This window comes from Physeter macrocephalus, chromosome 7 (genome assembly GCF_002837175.3).
Source record: "Physeter macrocephalus isolate SW-GA chromosome 7, ASM283717v5, whole genome shotgun sequence".
NCBI lineage: Eukaryota > Metazoa > Chordata > Mammalia > Artiodactyla > Physeteridae > Physeter > Physeter macrocephalus.
In genome coordinates, this window is record NC_041220.1 from 98,337,407 (window position 1) to 98,360,997 (window position 23,591).

Genomic DNA, 23,591 nt, shown 5'->3' on the forward strand with positions numbered 1-23,591 from the left:
CTTCTCTTGTGTTTCCTGCCTGGAGAAGTTCCTTTAGCATTTGTTGTTAACCTGTTTGGTGGTGCTGAATTCTCTTAGCTTTTGCTTGTCTGTAAAGTTTTTAATTTCTCCGTCAAAGCTGAATGCGATTCTTGCTGGATAAAGTAATCTTAGCTGTAGGTTTTTCTCTTTCATCAGTTTAAATATGTCCTGCCACTCTCTTCTGGCTTGCAGATTTTCTGCTGAAATATCAGCTATTAACCTTATGGGGATTCCCTTGTGTATTGTTTGATGTTTTTCCCTCGTTGCTTTTAATATTTTTTCTTTTTATGTAGTTTTTGATAGTTTGATTAATATGTGTCTTGGCATGTTTCTCCTTGGATTTATCCTGTATGGGACTCTCTGTGCTTCCTGGACTTGATTAACTATTTCCTTTCCCATATTAGGGAAGTTTTCAACTATAGTCTCTTCAAATATTTTCTCAGTCCCTTTCTTTTTCTCTTCTTCTTCTGGGACCCCTATAATTCGAATGTTGGTGCGTTTAATGTTGTCCCAGAGGTCTCTGAGACTGTCTTCAATTCTTTTCATTCTTCTTTCTTATTGTGCTCTTCGGTAGTTATTTTCACTATTTTATGTTCCAGGTCACTTATCCGTTCTTCTGCCACTTATTCTTCTATTAATTCCGTCTAGAGCATTTTAAATTTCATTTATTGTGTTGTTCATCATTGTTTGTTTGCTCTTTATTTCTTCTGTGTGTTTCTCTGTCTTCTCATTTTGCTTAACTTACTGTGTTTGGGGTCTCCTTTTCGCATGCTGCAGGTTTGTAGTTCCCGTTGTTTTTGGTGTCTGCCCCCAGTGGCTAACGTTGGTTCGGTGGGTTGTGTAGGCTTCCTTGTGGAGGGGACTAGTGCCTGTGTTCTGGAGGATGAGGCTGGATCTTGTCTTTCTGGTGGGCAGGTCCAGGTGTGGTGGTATGTTTTGGGGTGTCTGTGACCTTATTATGATTTTAGGCAGCCTCTCTGCTAATGGGTGGGATTGTGTTCCTGTCTTGCCATTTGTTTGGCATAGGGTGTCCAACACTGTAGCTTGCTGGTCTTTGAGTGGAACTGGGTCTTGGCTTTGAGATGGAAATCTCTGGGAGATTTTCCCCATTCGATATTACTTGGAGCTGGGGTGTCTCTGGTGGACCAATGTCCTGAGCTTGGTTCTCCCACCTCAGAGGCACAGCCCTGTAGCCTGGCTGGAGCACCAAAAGCCTGTCATCCACACGTCTCAGAATAAAAGGGAGAAAAAAAGGAAGAAAGAAAAAGATAATATAAAATAAGATTTTTTAAAGTTATTAAAATAAAAATCAAAAAATAATTTAAAAAAAATTTTAAGCAATTAAAAAAAAGAAAGAAGAGAACAACCAAACGAAAAAACAAATCCACCCATGGTAATAAGCACTGATACTATACTTAAAAAAAAAAAAACGGACATAAGGAACCCTAGGACAAATGGTAAAAGCAAAGCTATACAGACAAAATCACACACAGAAGCATACACATACACACTCACAAAAAGAGAAAATGGGATAAAAGTATATTGTTGCTCCCAAAGTCCACCTCCTCAATTTGGTATGATTTGTTGTCTATTCAGGTATTCCACCAATGCAGAGTACAGCAAATTGATTGTGGAGATTTAATCCACTGCTCCTGAGGCTGCTGGGAGTGATTTCCCTTTCTCTTCTTTGTTTGCACAGCTCCTGGGATTCGGCTTTGGATTTGGTCCTGCCTCTGTGTGTAGGTTGCCTGAGGGCATCTGTTCTTTGCTCAGACAAGACGGGGTTAAAGGAGCAGCTGCTTCGGCTTTGGCTCACTCAGGCCAGGGGCAGGGAGGGGTACGGATGCGGAGTGAGCCTGCGACGGCAGAAGCCAGCATGATGTTGCACCAGCCTGAGGTGTGTCATGCATTCTCCTGGGGAAGTTGTCCCTGGATCACGGGACCCTGGCAGTAGTGGCTGCACAGGCTCCTGGGAGGGGAGGTGTGGTTAGTGACCTGTGCTTGCACATAGGCTTCTTGGTGGCAGCAGCAGCAGACTTAGCGTCCCATGCCCGTCTCTGGGGTCCGTGCTGATAGCCACGGCTCTCGCCCATCACTGGAGCTCCTTTAAGCAGCACTCTGAATCCCCTCTCCTCGAGCACCAGGAAACAAAGAGGCAAGAAAATGTCTCTTGCCTCTTCGGCATTTCCAGACTTTTTCCGGGACTCCCTCCCAGCTAGCTGTGGCACACTAGCCCCCTCAGGCTGTGTTCACGCAGCCACCCCCAGTCCTCTCCCTGGGATCCGAACTCCAAAGCCCGAGCCTCAGATCCCAGCCCCTGCCTGCCCCAGCGGGTGAGAAAACAAGCCTCTCAGGCTGGTGAGTGCTGGTTGGCACTGATCCTCTATGTGGGAATATCTGCGCTTTGCCCTCCACACCCCTGTTACTGAGCTCTCCTCTGTGGCTCTGAGCTTCCCCCCTCAGCCACCCAGAGTCTCTGCCTGTGAAGGGGCTTCCTCTTGTGTGGAAACCTTTCCTTCTTCACAGCTCCCTCCCACTGGTGCAGGTCCCATCCCTATTCTTTTGTCTCTGTTTATTCTTTTTTCTTTTACCCTACCCAGGTACGTGTGGAGTTTCTTGCCTTTTGGGAGGTCTGAGGTCTTCTGCAAGAGTTCAGTAGGTGTTCTGTAGGAGTTGTTCCACATCTAGATGTATTTCTGATGTATTTGTGGGGAGGAAGGTGATCTCCGCGTCTTAGTCTTCCGCCATCTTGAAGCTCCTCCCCAGTTATCAATTTTAAATATAGCAGTGTTTACATGTCAATCCCAATCTCCCAAACTATCCCTCTCCCCCACCCTTCCCCCAGGTAAACTTAATTTCGTTCTCTAAGTCTGTGAGTCTGTTTCTGTTTTGTAAATAAGTTCATTTGTATTTTTGTTTCATTTTTTTTTTAGTTTCTGCATATAAGCAATATCATACGATATTTCTCTTTCTCTGTCTGACTTACTTCATTCATTATGACAGTGTCTAGGTCCATCCATGTTGCCGCAAATGGCAATATTTCACTCCTTTTAATGGCTGAGTAATATTCCATTGTATATATGTACCACATTTTTTTTATCCATTCTTCCATGTCTTTGCTATTGTAAACAGCACTGCAATGAACACTGGGGTGCAGGTGTCCTTTCAGAAGATGTTTTTCTCCAGGTATATTTCCACGAATGGTATTGCAGGATCATATGGTAGCCCTATTTTTAGTTTCTTAAGGAACCTCCATACTCTTCTCCATAGTGGCTGCACCAATTTATGTTCTCACCAACAGTGTAGAAGTGTTCCCTTTTCTCCACACCCTCTCCAGCATTTATTTTTTGTGGATTTTTTATGATAGCCATTCTCACTGGTGTGAGGTGATATCTCATTGTAGTTTTGATTTGCATTTCTCTAATAATTGGCAATGTTGCACATCTTTTCATGTGCCTCTTGGCCATCTGTATGTCTTAATTGGAGAAATGTCTATTTACGTCTTCTGCCCAATTTTTGATTGGGTCATTGTTTTGATGATATTAAGCCACATGAGCTTTTTGTAAATTTTGGAGACTAATTTCTTGTCAGTCACATCATTTTCAAATATTTTCTCCCATTCTGTGGGTTGTCTTTTCGTTTTGTTTATGGTTTCCTTTGCTATGCAAAAGCTTTTGAGTTTAGTTAGCTTCCATCTGTTTATTTTTGTTTTTATTTCCATTACTCTAGGAGATGGATTGAAAAAGATATTGCTGCGATTTATGTCATAGATTGTTCTGCCTATGTTTTCCTCTAAAATTTTTATAGTGTCTGGTCTTACTTTTAGGTTTTTAATCCATTTTGAGTTTATTTTTGTGTTTGGAGTTAAAGAATGTTCTCATTTCATTTTCTTACATGTAGCTGTCCAGTTTTCCCAGCACCATTTATTGAAGACACCATCTCTCCTCCATTGTATATTCTTGCCTCCTTTGTCGTAGATTTATTGACCATAGGTATGTGAATTTATTTCTGGGCTTTCTAACCTGTTCCATTGATTTATATTTCTATTTTTGTGCCAGTACCATACTGTTTCAATGACTATAGCTTTATAGTATAGTCTGAAGTCAGGGAGCCTGATTCCTCCAACTCAGTTTTTCTTCTCAAGACTGCTTTGGCTATTTGTGGTCTTTTGTGTCTCCATACAAATTTTAAGATTTTTTTTGTTCTAGTTCTGTGAAAAATGCCATTTGTGATTTGATAGGGATTGCATGGAATCTATATATTGCATTGAGTAGTATAGTCATTTTGACAATATTGATTCTTCCAATCCAAATACATGGCATATCTTTCCATCTGCTTGTGTCATTGTCTATTTCTTTCATCAGCATCCTGTAATTTTTGGAGTACAGGTCTTTTTTCTCCTTAGGTAGGTTTATTCCCAGATATTTTATTCTTTTTGATGCAATGGTAAGTGGAATTGTTTCTTGAATTTCTCTTTCTGATCTTTCATTGTTAGTGTTTAGAAGCACCAACACATTTCTGTGTATTAATTTTGTAACTTGCAACTTTACCAAATTCACTGATGAGCTCTAGTAGTTTTCTGGTAGTGTCTTTAGGATCTTCTATGTATAGTATCATGTCATCAGCAAACAGTGACAGTTTAACTTCTTCTTTTCCCATTTGGATTCCTTTTATTTCTTTCTCTTCTCTGATTGCCATAGATAGGTCTTCCAAATCTACGTTGAATAAAAGTGGTGAGGGTGGACATCCTTGTCTTATTCCTGATCTTAGAGAAAATGCTTTTAGCTTTTCACCATTGAGTATGATGTTAGCTGTAGGTTTGTTGCATATGGCCTTTATTATGACATCTTTATTGATGTTATTCAATACTACTCAGTTAGAAAATGTTATGCGATGATTGCGACCCTCTCCCAAATTCATATGTTGAACCCTAACTCCCAGTACCTCAGAATGTGTCTGTATTTGGAGATAGGATATTTAAAAGGGTGATTAAGTTAAAATGAGAACATTAGGGCATGTCTTAATCCAACATGACCAGTGCCATTATAAAAAGAGGAAATTTGGACTCACAAAACAACACCAGAGATGCACACATACAGAAAAAAGACTATTTGAGGACATAGTGAAAAGAGGGTCAGGGATCTGCAAACCAGGAAGAGCTCAGGCCTCAGAAGAAACTAAACCTGCCAACACTTTGATCATGCACAGCTAGCTTCCAAAAATGTGAGAAAATAAAATGTTATTGTTTAAGCCATCCAGTCTGTAGCATTCTGTTATGGCAGCCCTAACAAACTAATACAGCAACTATCCTTTAACTTACCCTGTCACATTGGGCAGAAATTTCTCCCTATTCATAAGACATCTGAAAATTCTGCATTCTTAGTATTGAACTGGGAAAGTTATTTTTTTTAATTAAGTATAAAGAGATTGTGTTTTTTAGACTGTTCTTTATCATAAAAGCTTAATGTATTCTGAAGAATAAAAAATCCTCAGTGTAAAGCAATGGAAAAAGATAGCTTTTCCTTCATTTAAAAGGAGTAAGTGTGGTTTATTTTATTGTATAGTGAACTAGAACTGAAGAGTCCTGGGTTCAAATCCCTGCTCTGTACTTGGAGAAATTATTTAACCTCTTTATCTAGGACCGTAAATTATCTCCAACAGTGACTGTGGAGAGAGGGCTAGATCATTGGTAAAGAGCATCTGGTTCTTCTCCTAAAGTAGCCAAACAGCTAACACCATTGTGATTCAATTTCTTGTCAAATCTCAGTGGACTGAAAGGCAACACTATCTTCTCTTAACAGTTAACCAAATTATGACGGCCAGCAAGCCAAGTCCACTGATCTCACTATCTATACTCTTGATGGGACAAAAACCAATCTGATAATTCTTTTAATTCAGAAAAAGTGCTGGCTTGGGGGTAGAAAAACCTGGTTAACAATCCAGCACTACTCTGTTGTGTGTCTAACCATGTCACTTTAAACCTTCAGACCAATAAGGATCTGTGTTTCTTAAAAGCATCCTCAGTGACATTGAAGATAAAACATTTGGAAATAAATACACTAGCTATAGTCTTTAAAGAACAAAAAAACAAATCTCTATTTTTGCAGTATTGTCTCTAGTTCCTTGCAAAATTTATGGTACAGAATCAGGAATCAACATATACTCATTGAATGAATAAAAGCTTATGATTTTCTGGAAAAAAATAGATATTAATACTTATAATACATTTGTAGTGTAAAGAAGATAAATGACATATATTACTTTGCAGAGAAGGTGCTCATTAAAGAGTACTTTTGAGATTATTATTCATTCATCTTATTTTATTGTGTTCCTGTTATTGTGTGACCAGTTTACTCAGCCGCAAAGCTAGAAAGGTGACAAGATATTTTTCCAAAGTCCACTTGTAAAGGAGATGTGCAAACAAGCAGTGATAACATACTATGATAATTAGAGTTTTAAAATGTAAGTTCTACAGTACAGTGTCAACATATTAAACTATTCCTGGATAAGTCATTATTAAGGGAAATCTTAGATGGTAAAATTAATGAATTCCAAATTTCAATGCAGCTGTTCTATATGGCAGAAAGTACTTTTATTCCATGTGTTATTCAGCCATCTTCTTCCTCAGCCATCCTCTAGGGTCTTTAAATCTCTGTATTCATCTTCATGATGTGGGAAGAGAGCCAGAAGAGAACACAACCACTTCTTAAACATCTTAACTTGAAAGTGATCCATACCATTTCTGTCCGTAGACCACAGCAAAAGCTAGATAAAGGATTTTACCTAGATGATAGGGAATCTGGAAAATGGAACCCCTGTCTGAGAAGGTGCTTCTCAGAGACAGATCCTTGCTAGGGAAATTTCGTGGACTGTTATAACCATTTGTGCCACAGGTGCCCACAATGGGCCATATAGAAAAGCTGCAAAGTAACATGTCATTTATCTCCTTTACTCTACAACTGTATTATAAGTATTAATATCTATTTTTTCCAGAAAATCATAAAAGAGTCTAGAGGCCTATGGAGAAGTGATGCCACATGATCTGAGACTAGAATAGGCATTATCCAGGAGGATAGGCAAAAAGGATGTCCCAGGTGAAGTGAAAACATGTGCAATGTTTTTAGGTGATGTAAACAGGACAAGAAGGGAGTCCCATTTTGCTTCTGCACTAATTGTGTGGTAGTGAGTAGTGGAGGATGAGTTTAGAGGGATAAATGAAGAGCTGAAGATGAAGAGCCTAAATGGCATTATAGCAAACCCTATCTTCTCAATCAACTCCTCTTCCCCTCAGAATTTTCATTGATTGGGTCTAGGTCTTCACAAATTATTGTTCTCTTCCTTGCTCATTCAAGAGGATAATCTCCTTGCTAGACAAGGTCACTAAAAGGGAAACCTTTCCTATTGAATGACCTTTTAATTCTCACAATTGACTGTGTAGATAAAGCCTGGTCATGTGTCTCAGCCAATTGGCTCTCTATTGAGAAGGGCAGTGTACAGTTTTCTCATTGACACACACATAACTTGAGTGCACCAAGGACATGGGCAAGGGTCATTCATATAGCTTCTATAATTAACTGCCTTTTGAAATGTAGGCAGTGCAGTGTATTGTGTCCTGGTATTGTGCTTCCTCATCGATACCCTTCAGCCGACAGAGTTCAATCCCCAGTGACAGCAATATGTTCATTTATTTTTAATATTCCATGACCTACTCAGGGTTATGGCCTCATTAAAAAACTATTGATGTCTTTGGCATATGCTTGTGAAGTGTCCTTGTTGTTTGCATTTAATCATGATGAAGAAAGAAAGAGTGAAAAAGGGTGGTTGCCCTAGATCTTCCCAAGACTATAACAAAAACTGACAAGAGTAATTGTTTGCTACTTCAGGGACTTATGAAAATAGATAACCAATCAAACAAGATCAGTAATTTTTGCTTCTTCTGTATTTGGTTGAAGAGGTGTTATTTTTAAAGTTTTAAGTTGTTAACATTAATGGAAAAAGTATGGCTCCTTATTAATTTGATTGAATTAATTTTCTGTATAGTAATAGGATACTAAAACATGTAGAATTTTTTAAAACTTATTTATGTAAATCCCACAAACCAACTTTTCGTTGATCTCTCTACAAATACTGCACTGGGGAGACTCATGAATAAGGTGTATAAGTCTGTGTTTCCAGACTGAGATTTTAAATACTGACAGCTGTCAAGAAATGTGACTAACACTAGATTACTTGGAAATTTACAGATAGTTACAGAAAAGGTATTACCTTAAACAAACCTGTTTATTCTTACTGGATGTTGTATAGTGGTATTCATAATGATGTATTTTTCCTAACGTTCTTCTTTGCTCTGTAGAATCTTCTGAATGACATAGGAAGGATTGCATTGTTCTAAGCATCATTTTCCTAATAATTCCATTGTAAGACTAATTGATTATCTGGAAACTGGATGTCAATATTCACACATATGTTAATCCAAGCACTGACTCTATTTCTAATATCTGCCACAGAGTGCTGCGAGCTGGGATGCAATGATCAACAGACTAAGGCCCTTGACTTTGAGATATTCATATCTTAATAGGAAAATGAGTGTGTGAAAAAGATTCTACTGAATTTACATAATTAGAAGAAAGATGAGTACAAAGTCCTCTGAGAGCAGAGGAAGATAGGAGAAAAAAAGAAATTTACTTGGAAGTTTAGGGTTATGCAAGTAAATCAGTTAGAATCCCAGACCCTCCACTTCTCTACCTATGAATGATGTGATCTTGAGTTCATCACTTTACTTCTCCAATCTCATGGAGATAATCAAAATATCGGGTGTTGTGAGAATTAAAAAGAACAATCCATGCATGTGTCTGAAATGACATCTGATAGAGCATATTCCCCAAGAGGTTAGTTCTTTACTGTATTAATATTAGAGGATATGGGTAATATTCCAGACCTGTGATATTTTTGATGGGCCTTAAAAATAATAAATAAATGTTTACTAGGTAAAAAGAAAGGGAATAAGAATATTCTAGGGCAGAAGAAAAAGATGCAAAAGCACAAAGCTGTGACACCACAAGATCGTTGACTTAGAGTTCCATTTTCTTTGCCTCAAGAAAAAAAAAAAACAGCAAATGTCTATTTATTTATATTTTAAGAAGAAAATGAAAAAAAAACTAATGCACATTGAACACCATCTAGATAACTTAGTAAATCCTCAGGTTCAGTACATCCTATTTTACCAATGAAGAAGCTGAGATGCTATTATATGAATTAATTTGCTCTGGATTATGAGACTGAAAAATAAAGCCTAGAGAATATTGATGACACCAAATGCCAGTGAGGATGTGGAGTTTCTGTTGAAACTCTCATTCATTAATCGTGGGAATGCAAAATGGTACAATCACTTTGGAACACAGTTTGGTGGTTTCATACTAAACTAAACACACACTTATAATCCAACACTTATACTACTTAGTATTTATCCAGATGAGTTAGAAACTTACGTCCACTCCATAGAGTCCACACACGGGTTTATAACTGCTTTATTCATAGTTGCCAAAACTTGGAAGCAACCAAGATGTCCTGCAGTAGGTGAATAAATAAGTGAGCTGTTGTATATCCAGATAATGGAATAGTATTCAGTGTTAAAAAGAAATGATGTGTCAAGCCATGAAAAGATATGGAGGAGCCTTAAATGCATATTACTAGGTGAAAGAAGCCAATCTGAAAAAGGCTGTATACTATATGATTCCAACTATTACTTTCTAAAAAAGGCTAAACTGTGGAGACAGTAAAAAGATCAGTGGTTTCCAGAGGTTGGTAGGGGTGGGGTATGAATAAGCAGAGCACAGAGGATTTTTAGGGCAGTGAAAATACTCTGTATGATACCATTATGGTGGTTGCACGTTATTATACATTTGTTCAAACCCATAGAATGTACAGTATCAAGAGTGAAATGTAATGTATGGACTTCGGGTGATTATGATGTGTCAATGCGGGTTCATCAACTGTAACAAATATACCACTCCATAGGAGCTGTTAATAATGCAGAAGGCTTTGCCTGCATGGGGGCAGGGACTCCATGGGAATTCACTGTACCTTCCCCTCAATTTTGTTGTGAACCTAAAATTGCTCTAAAAAATAATAAACTCAAATTTTAAAAAAGTCTAAAACTCAGGTCCACTTAATCTTATCTCTAAAATATACACTATTTTGACTTCATCAAAACTTGGGTTAGGATTTGACAATTCTAATTGACACTATATTAGGGAAAGAATCCATACCACTCAAAAATATGAAATTTTTATAAAAAATCTCAGCCAAGTTGGTTGACTGAATTCTCCAGCAGTACTTCATATAATACTCAACAATAAGGAGGTATAATTACCCCTGTATAGAAAGTGAGGCTCAGAGGGATAATATTGAAGTCTCTAAGCATAAATGAGGAAACTCTGAAATCTAAACCTTCGGAGTTATGAGCTAGCAAGCGGTGGAGTAAAGAATCGAAACCATCTCTATCAGATTCCCCACCCTATGTCCTTTCCACCACATCTGGGTGCCTCTTTTGATGTATAATTTGGCCAAAGCCTGTCCCTCATAGGAACTGAGTGCATCTAGACATATCTAAGAGTCCTTTGGTCTGCTTTCTTGTATATATTACTGAGGATGATCAATAATTCTCATGGCTTTTCATCAGCTTCTTTTGGGGAAGAACTGCATTTAAGAAAACCAACCAGAAAATGAAATGAAGTTCACACTGAATGACAGTATAAGCCAGGACAAATACAAAGTAAATCTCCTCCAACATCATCCCATCTATTTTACATTTAGAATCCAATGGTATTTGCTCCTCATGTTATATTAGCAGGTCAAAATGTGCTTCTCCTGGGGAATTCCCTGGTGGTCCAGTGGTTAGGACTCTGTGCTCTCACTGCCGGGGCTCAGGTTCAATCCCTGGTCGAGGAACTAAGATACCTCAAGCCGTGCAGCAGGCCCCCCCCCCAAAAAAATGTGCTTCTCAAAGAGACTATTTTGGCCCAAGTGAAATAGTACCCCAAAAAGCTGATAAAACAAATACTCTCTAAACCAAATAATATCATCACATCAGTTCTCAGGCAGCAAATACAAATATAGTCACAATTTAGACACTCAGATTTCAAAATAGTCATTCTCCTCTTTACAAACATACTGATTTGAAATTTAGCAGTAATATCAGAAATGAGCTCAAAAATAAGATTATATATAATATAATATGATATACTGTGATACACCTATACATATATAAATCAGATTTGCATGTAATGTATATAAAAATAGAAAGATTTATGTATAAACACATAAATATATAATTTATGTATAAACACATAGATATATAGTATATATACCATATACTATATTGTATACTGTATACATTTTATATCAGACAGAGCTTTCTCCTCCTTAGGTCACCTTCAGAAATGCAATAGCTATGGAAAGGTATGGATGTTTTCAGTCATAGCTCAGATACTATTTGAAGAATGAGAGACAGTAGAACTTGAAAGTGGTTGAGATCCATTTTCTCTATTTATTGTTATTTATTGGTCTTATTTAAAAAATAACTAACATTAATTAAGCATGTGCTATAAGCCAAATATACTTACAAGAATATGCGTGCACTTTGTCACACTTTCCTTAGACCAACCCTAGGAGACACTAATATTGTCCCCATGCTGTAGATGAGAAAACTGAGGCATTAAAAGTGTAAGTAACTTCCTGTGTTCATGTAGCTGATAAAGAACAGAACCAGGATTTAAATCCAGGCAGTCTGGCTTCAGACTCTACCCCTGATTTCCTCTCCACTTGGTGCATACTATATAGCAGGCTCTATGCCAGATGATTTCACCACCATTTAATACAACCCATTCTTTTTTTTGTTTTGTTTTCCCTCCTGAACACTTGTGTTTGAGGTAGATTAGGTAACTGACCAACCAAACACATCACTCCCTCTTCTCTCCCCTACCACCCTAGAAACTTGAAGATTGTATGAGTGGTCTCAGCTAAATGGGAGATGAGGTTGCGGAAAGTGCTTTAATGTATTCTAAGAAGCAACTCATGCTCCCAAAGTAGCTTCTGGTTAGGAGTGCAAAACATAACAAGGCATGTAACCTTTTGAAGTCCAACCAGATGAAGGAACAATCGATGGCCCAGCTGCAGTGCTCAGACTTACAAAAACTCCTCTGCCAATTCCCAGTCATCTTCCCAGGGAGCCACATTGTTCTCATCAGCATGCTCCATAAATTTTGCAGTAGGATGCAAGCTGCTGGCTTGAAGCTGACACTGATTGAAAAACCTCACCCAGGGCCAACTGCTGTAAGAGAGGACTTGGGGGTCCAGAAGGAAACACCAGTGCTTTTTGTTCAGCAGATTTGTCAGCATTTAGAGATCACAGGAGAGATAGAGAACAGCAAGATAAGGCTAATTCCCCCAAGGGGAAATATTGTAGGCTTGTGATGTAATTTCTTTTCTTTTCTTTTTTTTTTAACTTTGGTCAAGCAAAAACAAAAATTCAGTTATCAGGCCGGTTGTTCTTAGGAGTTACAAAAGGATGTTAAGGAGATTAGGTCGGCCTGTAGGTTTTTTTTTTTCCCTCTTTACCTTCCAGTGAACTTTCTTCTTTCTCCCTTCAAGCAATAGAGGGTGACCTAGGCTACAGAAATTCAGTTTCTTCTCATTAGAGAGTAGCCAAGGGCTCTTTAAACTCATAAAGCAGGAGAAAGATCACAGATAAAACAAGATAGGACATTCAGGTGGAGATGACAAGAGTGCCTAGAGGGTTATGTTAATAATTACAGTCTGAGGGGTAGGAATGAGACCTCTATAAAGAAAGTTATTTTATGATGTCTTTAAGACAGCGTTTTCAAAATGCTCTGCATAATAAAACCAATTTTGAAGTTTCCCCTCCCCCTCCCCCCATAAACAGAACAGTTCTCCCCAGGAAATTATTCAAAAAGCAAAAGTAAACACTTTCCTTCTCCAAGCAGAACTGACTCATTTTTACAACAGGAAGAAAATGAAATAAAACATGCACTATAATACATGGAGATTGCCTTCTTTAGCCTGTGGGAAATTCTGAAAGGCATATGTACGGATCCATAAGGCAATTTCCTTTGGTATTGGATAGTAAAAAGCTAACAATTCTTCCCCCCTCCAAGTTCTCTCTCAACTCTACTCTAATCAATTCCAGGTCTTTTCTGTATATTTCTCCCTTGCTTTTCTACCACATTCCTAGGTACCTGCTGATGGGCAATCAGTTGTTTTACTACACTTTAGGTGTTTATTTGTTCATGCTATAAATTTGTCCAACAGATACCTGGGGACAAAACCTGGGGGCTGGTAGCTACACAAAAAACAAGGCAACTAGGCCCCTTGACATACAATCTGTAATTATATACTGTGTAACATTATAATGTAGCATTTGGAAACATTATAAATATAAAAGCAACAAAACCTATATTTATATAAATATAAAACCAATAAAATCTAAAGGCAAATATTGATAATAAAAATGAAAGAAGGAATGGAAATGAGAGAGAAGAATACAGGATCCATGAGATGAGATGTACCTGGCTTCGGACACTATCCTTTTCACTTACTAAGTACACTGACCTTGGTTAAGTTACTTAAGTTTTCTGAACCATTACTTCTTCATCACTAAGGTGGAGAAAATGCTCACATCAAAGGAGTCAAAGCAGTGATGAGAATAAATATGGTATATAAAATGCATAATAGTAAACATTCCAGTAATGTGCAAAAAATATGTTAGATAAATGAAGTATTGTGGTGAGACATAGGAAGGAAGCACTAACTCAGCTAAGGCTCCCCAGAAGTTGTGAAATTTGAGGTAAGGTCTAAAAAGGAAATCAGAGACAGAGGTTTAAGGGGTAGGTAACAGGAAGTCCTAAAGTGAAATTCATTAAGTACACAGAACTAAACAAGAATGACAGGTAATTATTTGTGATTGGAGTGTGGGTTCATGCTGAGTGAAAGAAGAAAATGAGACGGGAAAAATGAGTTAGGAGAAGACTGTGAATGGACTTCTATTCCACGCTAAGGAATTTTAGTCTCTGAAAATAAGAAATAGTTACAAATTTATCAGAAGAGAAATAAAATCTCAGAATTGTACTTTAAAAAGTGAAACGTGGAATTCTACGTGGTATGTAGATAGTGGATAACAGTAAGGAGAGACTGGAGACAGGAAAACCAGTTTAGAGGATATAACAATTATTTATATATAATACTTATTTTTAGGTTATATTCCTATATGCTTACATTATGTTTATATGGCCATACGATAATTTAAATTTATGTGATAATATAAATACAACAAAACGTATATTTATATAATAACATAAAAGCAATAAAACCTAAAGTCAAGCAGTGATAATAAAAATGAAAGAAGGGTTAGAAGTGAGAGAGAAGATTAGAGGAAACTTTATGATTGACTGGATGTAGGGAATTATGAATCTGGATATGTCAAAGGCATTTCTGAGGCTTTTACCGTGGGAGACTGAGTGATTTGTGATCCCCTTAATCATTATACACAATTCACAATGAATAGACAGAATGAAGGAGCATGGTGTATTGGATCATTAATCTCTAATTCTTTATCGTCATTCTGCATCTATCCAAAACCTTTGCCAGGTGACTTTGTAGTACCTCCAACTGGAGATGGAGTATTTTTCGTTGTCTCATTGATGTTGGGCTTGGCCAAAGGAACTGCTCTGGCCAATGAAATTTGGATCGAAGTGTCAATATGCCGGTTGCAGGCTGAGGCTTTCATAAGAATAAAATTTCTGCTCAGACTTGTGTTTTCCAGGGATGCACTAGGAGAAGTAGACGTTCCAGGTAGCTTTGGCTCCACGGAGAATGACAAAGCTCATGGAAAATACCTATACCCAATCCACAGCCTGGAGAAAATCCTAGCCAAACCCAGACAAGCCTCAGTCTGAAGCAAGCTTTCCAACTTAACATGTAATAGACCTAAAGCAAGAAAAATAAATTCTTGCTGTTGTATGACCTCTTAAAATCGTTTTTTTTACTTGGCATTATTATGGCAATAGTCCCCTAATACAAATAGCCAGAAACAGCGATGTTTAAATATCTACTTCCAGTGTGTTTCCAATGCCCAGCTATCTCCTTACCATTGAATTCTCTGAGCTGCCACAATATTACTGCAATTAGTCCTTTTTTTCTTTTCTTTTTTTTTCTTAAGCAAAGTAGAGTAGTTTCTGTTATTTGTTTCCCATTGAAATTTATTAGGCTTAAAATTCTCCTGAGATACTTTAACCATAATTATCTTTCCAGATGTAATGGTAGAATAATGAGGTCACATGTTGGACCAGAAATTATCATGTATAGAAAAGGACAATTTCATTAAAGATTTAGTCAATTAATGAGTTAATTAATTAATGACAGAGTGGATTCCATAGCTATAGACTATATATTCCCTTATGCAGCTACGCATCTTGAAATCATGTTTCATTGATGAGTAACAAAGGGACTAAATTAAAGAGCACGATAATATAAATACTTAAGATGTAGTTAAATAAATAATAAGTTGAGAAGAAATATGAGTAAACGGAGAACAGGAAATAATGGTGTGGTTAAAGCAAAATAAGATAATTTTATGAAAGAGAAAGTGGTAAACATTATGAAATACCAGAGACATATCAATTAGTTTAGATGACCATTAACAGATTCAGGTCATGGGTGAATTTTCTCTCTAAGCAGTTAGAGTGAGGTTTGTGCCACAGGAATCTGAGAGTTTTGCAGAGAGTAAATTTTAATAGAATGAGAAAGCCTTCCAGATACTGAGGATTATCTGAAAAGGAAAAAAGTGAAATAGCAGAGAAAAGGATAAGAAAATAGAGACAAGCCCCAAATTTGTGCTTAAAACAATTCCTGCACCCACCTGAGTTGACTATTCTCTCTTTATTTCAATTTCTGGTAGACCGAAATTGGTGATTAATACAAGCTATTAGTGATTATTTATATGATAATTAATCATGCTTGTGAACAAACTAATTCTTTAGAAAATGTAATACTTTACAGTTTCTTCATTGTTTGTCTTTGTCTCTGGAATTCCCACATTAAAAACTCTATTCAATTTTTGTTTATTAAATATGAATAGAGGTAAATAAAACTGATCATGTGATCATAGTTCTTATGCCTAAAAAACTACCCTTGGCTTATTTATCCTTCTTATCTACTATAGAAAGATAAGCTTCAAATCTGGTACTTGAACAAATGGACTGTCCTTAATTGGGTCTTTCCAAATAAGCTGAATTTACTTTAAGAGCAGATGTGCTGTGAATGTACTGACTTAACATCCATGAAGGGAGATAATTTTATGTCTATTTTTATAACTATATTTCCTGTGAAATATAATACAGAGTAGTGTCTGACACATAGTTATTCTCAGAGAATATCTGTTGAATGAATCAATGAGTGAACATGTGTCTTTGGTTTGCTTACCCTCTTTCAGTCTTAAGTTTTGAACAATATGCTCTCAAGTTTTTTCCCCTCTCTCTCTGACTCTTTCTCTCTGTCTCAATTAGTAAAATCTGGATAGGAGATTCAGCTATGATGAGAATACACTATAGCAGTATATATGTTTATATATTTATATAGCTTTTATGTCTCCTACGTAATAGCATCCATATCACAATGCCCTTGAAAGAACTGGTAATCAGTCTTGTCTCATACTTCTTTTGGAGTAACTATTCAAGCTGATGAGCAGAGCAGTAGTATAGTTACACTCAATGGAAGAGAATGTCTTGGGTACAGGAGAATCCATCTGGCTTTAACCACTTCAGAAGCTAAAGTATAGGAACAGCTCTCACATACTCTATTCTTACCCTCGACAGAGACTAATGGGAGTTTTTCAGGTTGTTAGAGCCACTAGAAAACAGGATAGAATGCAGGGCAAGGCTCCTCACCTAGATAAGAATGGAAATCAGAGAATGGCATAACCAGACAGAGAGAGCAATCACAGCCAGGACCAGGGAGTCAGGCTACATCTCGTCAAGCATATCCTCATGAGGGGTTTGAACACTGCCTGCTGGACTCAGATCACCACTCTAAGATTTCATCTGACCACTAGGTTTACGCACTGAATGGGATCAAGTCTGCATGCCTGGGCACCTGCAGCAGCTGAATCCCCCTGGAGCTGAGATAATCAGGGATTGGCATTCGCCGCCTTGTAAGAGTCCAGATAAGACCACTGCCATGTTTTTACCACACAATGTGCAGGGATACCCAGGATGTGACAATTTGTTATTAAATTTATCTACCACATCTTTGAACTCCTGAATATTTTCTGATGTTCCCCATAGGCTTTACACTTTGCTAAAAATGTTTTAATGCAATGGCTTGTTCTGACAAAATTAAATTCTGCTTTCTTTATATTTATTACAATTTATAGGATCCCTGAAATCTGGAGGTTCACTGTTTAGGGGGTCAAGAAAAGACTATTCTTAAAGATCATTGAAACTATAGACAATGTAATTATCAGATACTTTAACTAGAAAGAACCTTCAAGTGCAACTAAGCTAATGTTTGCCAAATAATATTTGCTGGGGTTCTTCAAGAAGAAAACTACAAATAATGCTAAGAAAAGCCACATATATCTCCCTTTTTGAAATTTCTCAAAGCATGTTAGCATCTGTCAAAATTCTTCTGCAATGAAAATTATTTTATGTATGTCTAAGCCTGTGTTCAATTATATTTGACCATAGACCATTTTATGGGTAAAATATCAATTAAAAACCAGTGGAACTATTGTACCACTGAATAATTGAAACCATCCAGGTATGGCCATTTGTTCTCTTTATTTCAGGACTTGGAGGGGTCATTAGCACAAGAATCTGTTCTTTTTTTTTCTTGTTTTCTCGTTCTACTCATCTCCCCCGTGGGATCTTCTCTTTGCTTTTGCTTCAACTATTTCCCACACCAAGCTGAAGCTGACTCCAAGAAACATTAGTTGCTTTCAAGAATTTTTTCTGAGCTCCATACTTTCACATTCAAATATTTTCTGGATATCTGCCCTTAGCTGTCGTACTAGAAAACTGAACTATTCATTTTTTGCCCTCCCCCTCTTTTCCACCAGCATGGATTACACCAATATATACCTGGGAATATCCTTGAATTCTCCCTCCTATATTTTCTCCCCATTATCCCATTAACAAAGTCTCAAAGTCCTGTCACTTTCCTCACCCAAAGATCTTCAGATTTTTCATCTCTCCTTGCACAGATTAATACAAAAGGTTTGTATTTGTTTGCATTTCCTGTGACAGCAAGAATCTGATACAGGGAACTTGGGTGCCTGTGGTTGACTGGTGAGGTGACCCCAGGGAGCAGGAATAAGAGAGCTGGAAAAGTGAGATAGGGAAAGAAGAAAAGGTGATCAAAGGTGTGAGTGTGCTGGTTCCCACTATGAGTAATGGAGCTCAGTGGTTCTGGGGCAGCTCTGCAGAACAAATGTAGAATCTGCCTCAAAGTTTTCCCTCTGAAGGATGGGAAGTGGGTCTGTATCCCCTGTCTCCCTTCCCCTATCAGTTGAAATGGTGGCCCCAGGAGCATTAACTCTCCTGAACTTCTGGGCCAACCTGCAAATATGTCCTGAGACAGAAAAGCAGAGATAAGTGAGGTCTTTGAGTTAGCACACTGCCAGTGTGCACAGAACTGCCCAACAGAGCTGCAGCTGAAACCAATGCATTGGCCAAACGAGGCCTTTCAACCACACTCCTCTCTAGGCTTGCCCTCCCCAAATCATTCTTTACACTGTCTACAGAAAAATCTTTCTTACGTTTTCATCCATTAATATAACACAAATTTCTTAAGTGCATGTCATTTGCCAGGCACATTCCTATGATCTGGTGAACAAGGACAGTTTTTAATGTCAGAGAATTTACATTCTAAAAGGAGACAGGTAAAAATAGGTAAGGAAGCAAGAAAAACATAGTATCAGAGCATGGTATATCTTATGCAGAGAAAATGCATAAATGAAAAAAGATGGCTTAGGTACTCTACATTATTTAGAAGGCTATTTCAGAGGAAAAAAGAAAAAAAAATGATTTAATTGAGGTCACTAGGAATGGTATGGAGAGGAGTGGATGGATTCACAATATGTTTAAGAATGAGAGTCAATATTAGTTGTTGGTTTTTTTAACATCTTTATTGGAATATAATTGCTAAATAAATAAGAAAATGAAAAAAAAATGAGAGTCAGTGGAAAGGCTGTGAGCTGGATGTGAAGAGTGAGGAGAAAAAGAGTAGGTAAGATGTTAAATGTTGGGATTACGCACTCAGTAGATGGCATTGCCATTTTTTAAGATGAGGAAGCTTGGGGGAAGAGTAAATTTCAGGAGGAAATAATGGTTTTCTGTTGATTCATGTTAAATTTGAGATGATTATTAAGCATACCTGTGGAAATGTGTCAAACGTATATGTGACATTATTATTCCCCCACTTAAAAAATCCTTCTAGGCCTCTACTTGCCCTCAGGGTAAGATCCAAACTTGGTAGGACACATTCTGTGCTCATCAAACCTTCTGTTTCATCCATCTACATATTCTAAGATTCAGTCACATTGATATCTGTTTGCAGTATTCAAAATGCCACTCTCTTTATGCCGCCATATGCCTCCCTGTAACATCTTTCTGTTCTGTCTTACCCATTCACTCTCTTTCTTCCAGACTTAGTTCTGGTTTTATCCTTCACAGACCTCTCTTGATAATGCTGTGCTGAGTTGATTTCATGCCATCCTGGGTGGAGAATACCTCATTTTCAGTCATATTCTATGTACTTCTGTCTAACATAATGCTTAATACATTGTCTATTACATTTTTTCCATTACTCATCTGTTTCCTATTTAGTCAATGTGCAGGAAAACTATATTTTCAGCATTTTACACTGTGTCACACTAGTATCATATATCTGATGCCGTTGTTTGAATAAACCAATCAATAAATGAACAAATAATAGATGAGTGAAAAAGACAAATAGCTAAATATCTATACATTCTTGAGTATAATATTAGTTTTGCTTTATTAGTTTGGGTTCTTCCCTTGAAAGTTTATATCATGTTTGTAAGAAATTGAAAAACTTGTAACTTCTTTTTAACAGTTAAATTTAAAAATTTAACGACATAAGTTCTCTTATGAAAGCTAGTGAACTGAAGAAAATATTTAACATTCATTTTTATGTATTATTAGTACCCTGCTTCCCCTCACCCTCCAAAAAAAGTAGTATAAGGTAGCAAACAGAGGCAAATAGAATAAGAGAATAAAGTATACTTTGAAGCAGATGAGGAAATCAGGGGAGATATAATTTAAGAGTGAGTAAACAAAATAAAGCCTCAGTCTACTAAATAATAGTCACAAGGTTCACAGAAAGGCAAAGAAATATGTGGAAATATACATTTTAAAAGCCACTTCAATAATGGAATCATCAGTTTTAAGATTTACAGTATCCATGGGATAAAAACGCATTTTAAAAATACTGAGGTCACGTAAATTATTTTTGGATCAAACAACAAATACATTTGCTCTGGTCAAGAGAACAGTGTGGGGCTTCCCTGGTGGCGCGTCCGCGGCGCGCCCGCCTGCCGATGCAGGGGAACCGGGTTCGCGCCCCGGTCTGGGAGGATCCCACATGCCGCGGAGCGGCTGGGCCCGTGAACCATGGCCACTGAGCCTGCGCGTCCGGAGCCTGTGCTCCGCAATGGGAGAGGCCACAACAGAGGAAGGCCCGCATACCACCAAAAAAAAAAAAAAAAAAAAAAAGAGAGAGAGAACAGTGTGTTCAAGTAAGTTCATCTAGGATGGATTCTAGTGTTCTTTCCACTTATAAAATAATGTGATTCAATGATGGCAGATCTAAGACTAGGTTTGTGTATCAGTCCGGGTTCAATCAGAGAAGCAGAACCTCTAAGATATATATTTACATGAGATTTGTTACAGAAATTTGACCATATACACTTGTAGGAACAGGTTAAGCATATTGAATTCATGTCTGATGCTAAAGCTTGAAGTTGTAAGCATATTAAATTCATGTGTGATGCTAAAGCTTGAAGTCTGCAGGACATGTAATTGGGAAGGGAAGATAATATAAAGTGGGGGAAGAGCAAGAATGAGCTGGGAACACAGGCCACAGCTGGAGCCCAGGAGGACAGACTGAAACCTGTATCAGTTCTTTCTGACTCTGCCCTTTATGGTATAGGTGTCTTGCAAAACCCAGAGTCCATCACAGAGCTAAACACATACCCCTGGTCCAGGAGGCAGAGCAGATGAAGATGGATCTAGGGGAAGGTGGAGTAGTTGCAGACCCGGTCACTGCCTTATGTCAGTGGGTGAGCCAGCAGGTAAGACAATGGGGGTGAGCTGCAAAAGGGCTGCTGCGTCACTTGTATCCTTTATGTTTCACACAAGAATCTCTCTTGTGACCTACACTGATGGGAAACATATAGCAGCAGAAACTCCAGGAAATGAAGTTCAGTTTAGGCAAGTTGACACATTTCCAAAGCAAACATAATTTGTTTGGCATGATAGAGTTACAAATCTAGTATGTATTGAGTGAATGGTTGGACATCTGGGGTGGACTGATGGACAGACAGGTGGATCACGAATAAATGCATAGGTCTCTGCCTTCTTGCCAAAGGCTATTTCTTTGCCAGTCTTCTTTGTAAATGCCTTATCACTGATTCAACTCATACGTATTCTATGAAAACAATGCATGATTATTATTAGAATTAACATATATTAAGATTAAATATTAACAGGAGGTTGATTCAAAGTTTGCAGTTAAAAGTCTAGCTTTAATATTAATAGCTAATCCTTACCAAGCATGTACTTGGTCACATTAATGATCTAATTTAATTTTCACAATGACTTCTGAGGTAAGGATTAATGCTATCCCCATTTCACGTATGAAAACTAAAGCTTGGAGAGCTTAAATATGAAAATATTTCTTTGCCTAGTCTATTGTGATTCTATTTCTTTTAGTGACGTCTGTCAGAGATGAGGATGTATGTGTCAGCAAGTAGGTCTGGTGCTGATGTCCCCAATGGAGCAATGTCAGTGGATTCAGAAGTGTTAATGCCAGATACATATCTCTTTCTTCTTCTCATAACATTTAATTTTATAAATATAAAGAACATAGGAAAAATATTTTTATTCTCTCTTCTAAAGGACAAGGGTTCAGTTTTGTTTTATGGTTATTGAGATAAAATTTATTTGTTCCTAACTTTGGCCTTTATAACCTGATATCCAAAATGTATGGCTCATCTCCTGAGCAATTTTATTAATAGATGTGATAGATTGCCTAAGATGATGTCATCCTGCACACCAACACCAAAGCAGAGAGTTGAACGGATTATTCTGAATTCCAGGACAAAGAACATAAATACAAAACCAATTTGGATAAATTTAAAATATCTGGTCAAAATCAACAAAGGAGTCATAATCAGTTTATTGCACCTTTAGTTATTTAAGAGTGATGGACAAATAGCCTCCAAAAGAACTATTTAATTTTATATATTTTATTTAGTCAGATTCAAACTGTATTCTCCAAATAGAGAAAAGGGAACATATGTAAATAGGGAATTAGTTCCACCTACATACACATATTTTGAGTTTATTCTATGATAATTGCTCTACTGTATTTATCAGTTTGTTAGCACAGCTCAAGCTGAAAACAAAATAAAAACTGATGCTATTAGTTATCCATTAACTGAAGGCTAGTGGGATATGGATTGCCTGGATTCTCTGAAAATTTTCTACTCAAGAGTTGTTTTCAAACATTTTAAGGTGACATTAAAATCACTAGAGTAAAATTCCTTACACAAGCTTTTTATCTAAATATTAATTTTTTTTAATTGGAGTATAATTGCTCCACAATATTGTGTTAGTTTCTGCTGTACAATGAAGTGAATCAGCTATATGTATACTATATCCCCTCAAACACTTTCTCGAAAATAGTCAGAGAGAGAAAGCACTGCTCTGACCATTTCAGATTTGAACACATTTCCTCCTGTGGGTGGAAGGATTAAAGTTTGTGAGCACCTGTGACATATCTGGCACTGTATTGACACTGCATAGTAATCACCTCATTTAATTACGCCAAAGCACAAGGAGTACTTAAGTTTTTACTCAATAAACTTTAAATATTACACAAAGTTTTGTTGTCAAAGGCATTCTCCCAGACACATTGTATAGTAAGCATTCTGGAATAATTTATAGATGAATTGATCAATTCAATTCAATCTAACAGTTATTGACTATCTGCTCTGTGCCTGACACTAAAAATGCAAAGATGAGTCAAATACTTCTTCCCACCGCCTTGAAGTCTAGGGAAAGAGTCAAGGGTATGGGTAATAAAGTACAACTAAGTACAGAAAGTATTATTACTATAGATACAAGGGGGAAAATACCCTGGAAACAGAGGGCAGAATGATAAATAATTGATGTGCTTTATCTTAAAAAAGGAGAAGGAGAAGGCTTTCCAATAAATGGCAGTAAGAGAAAGAAAAATACAAACACTTAGTGAAA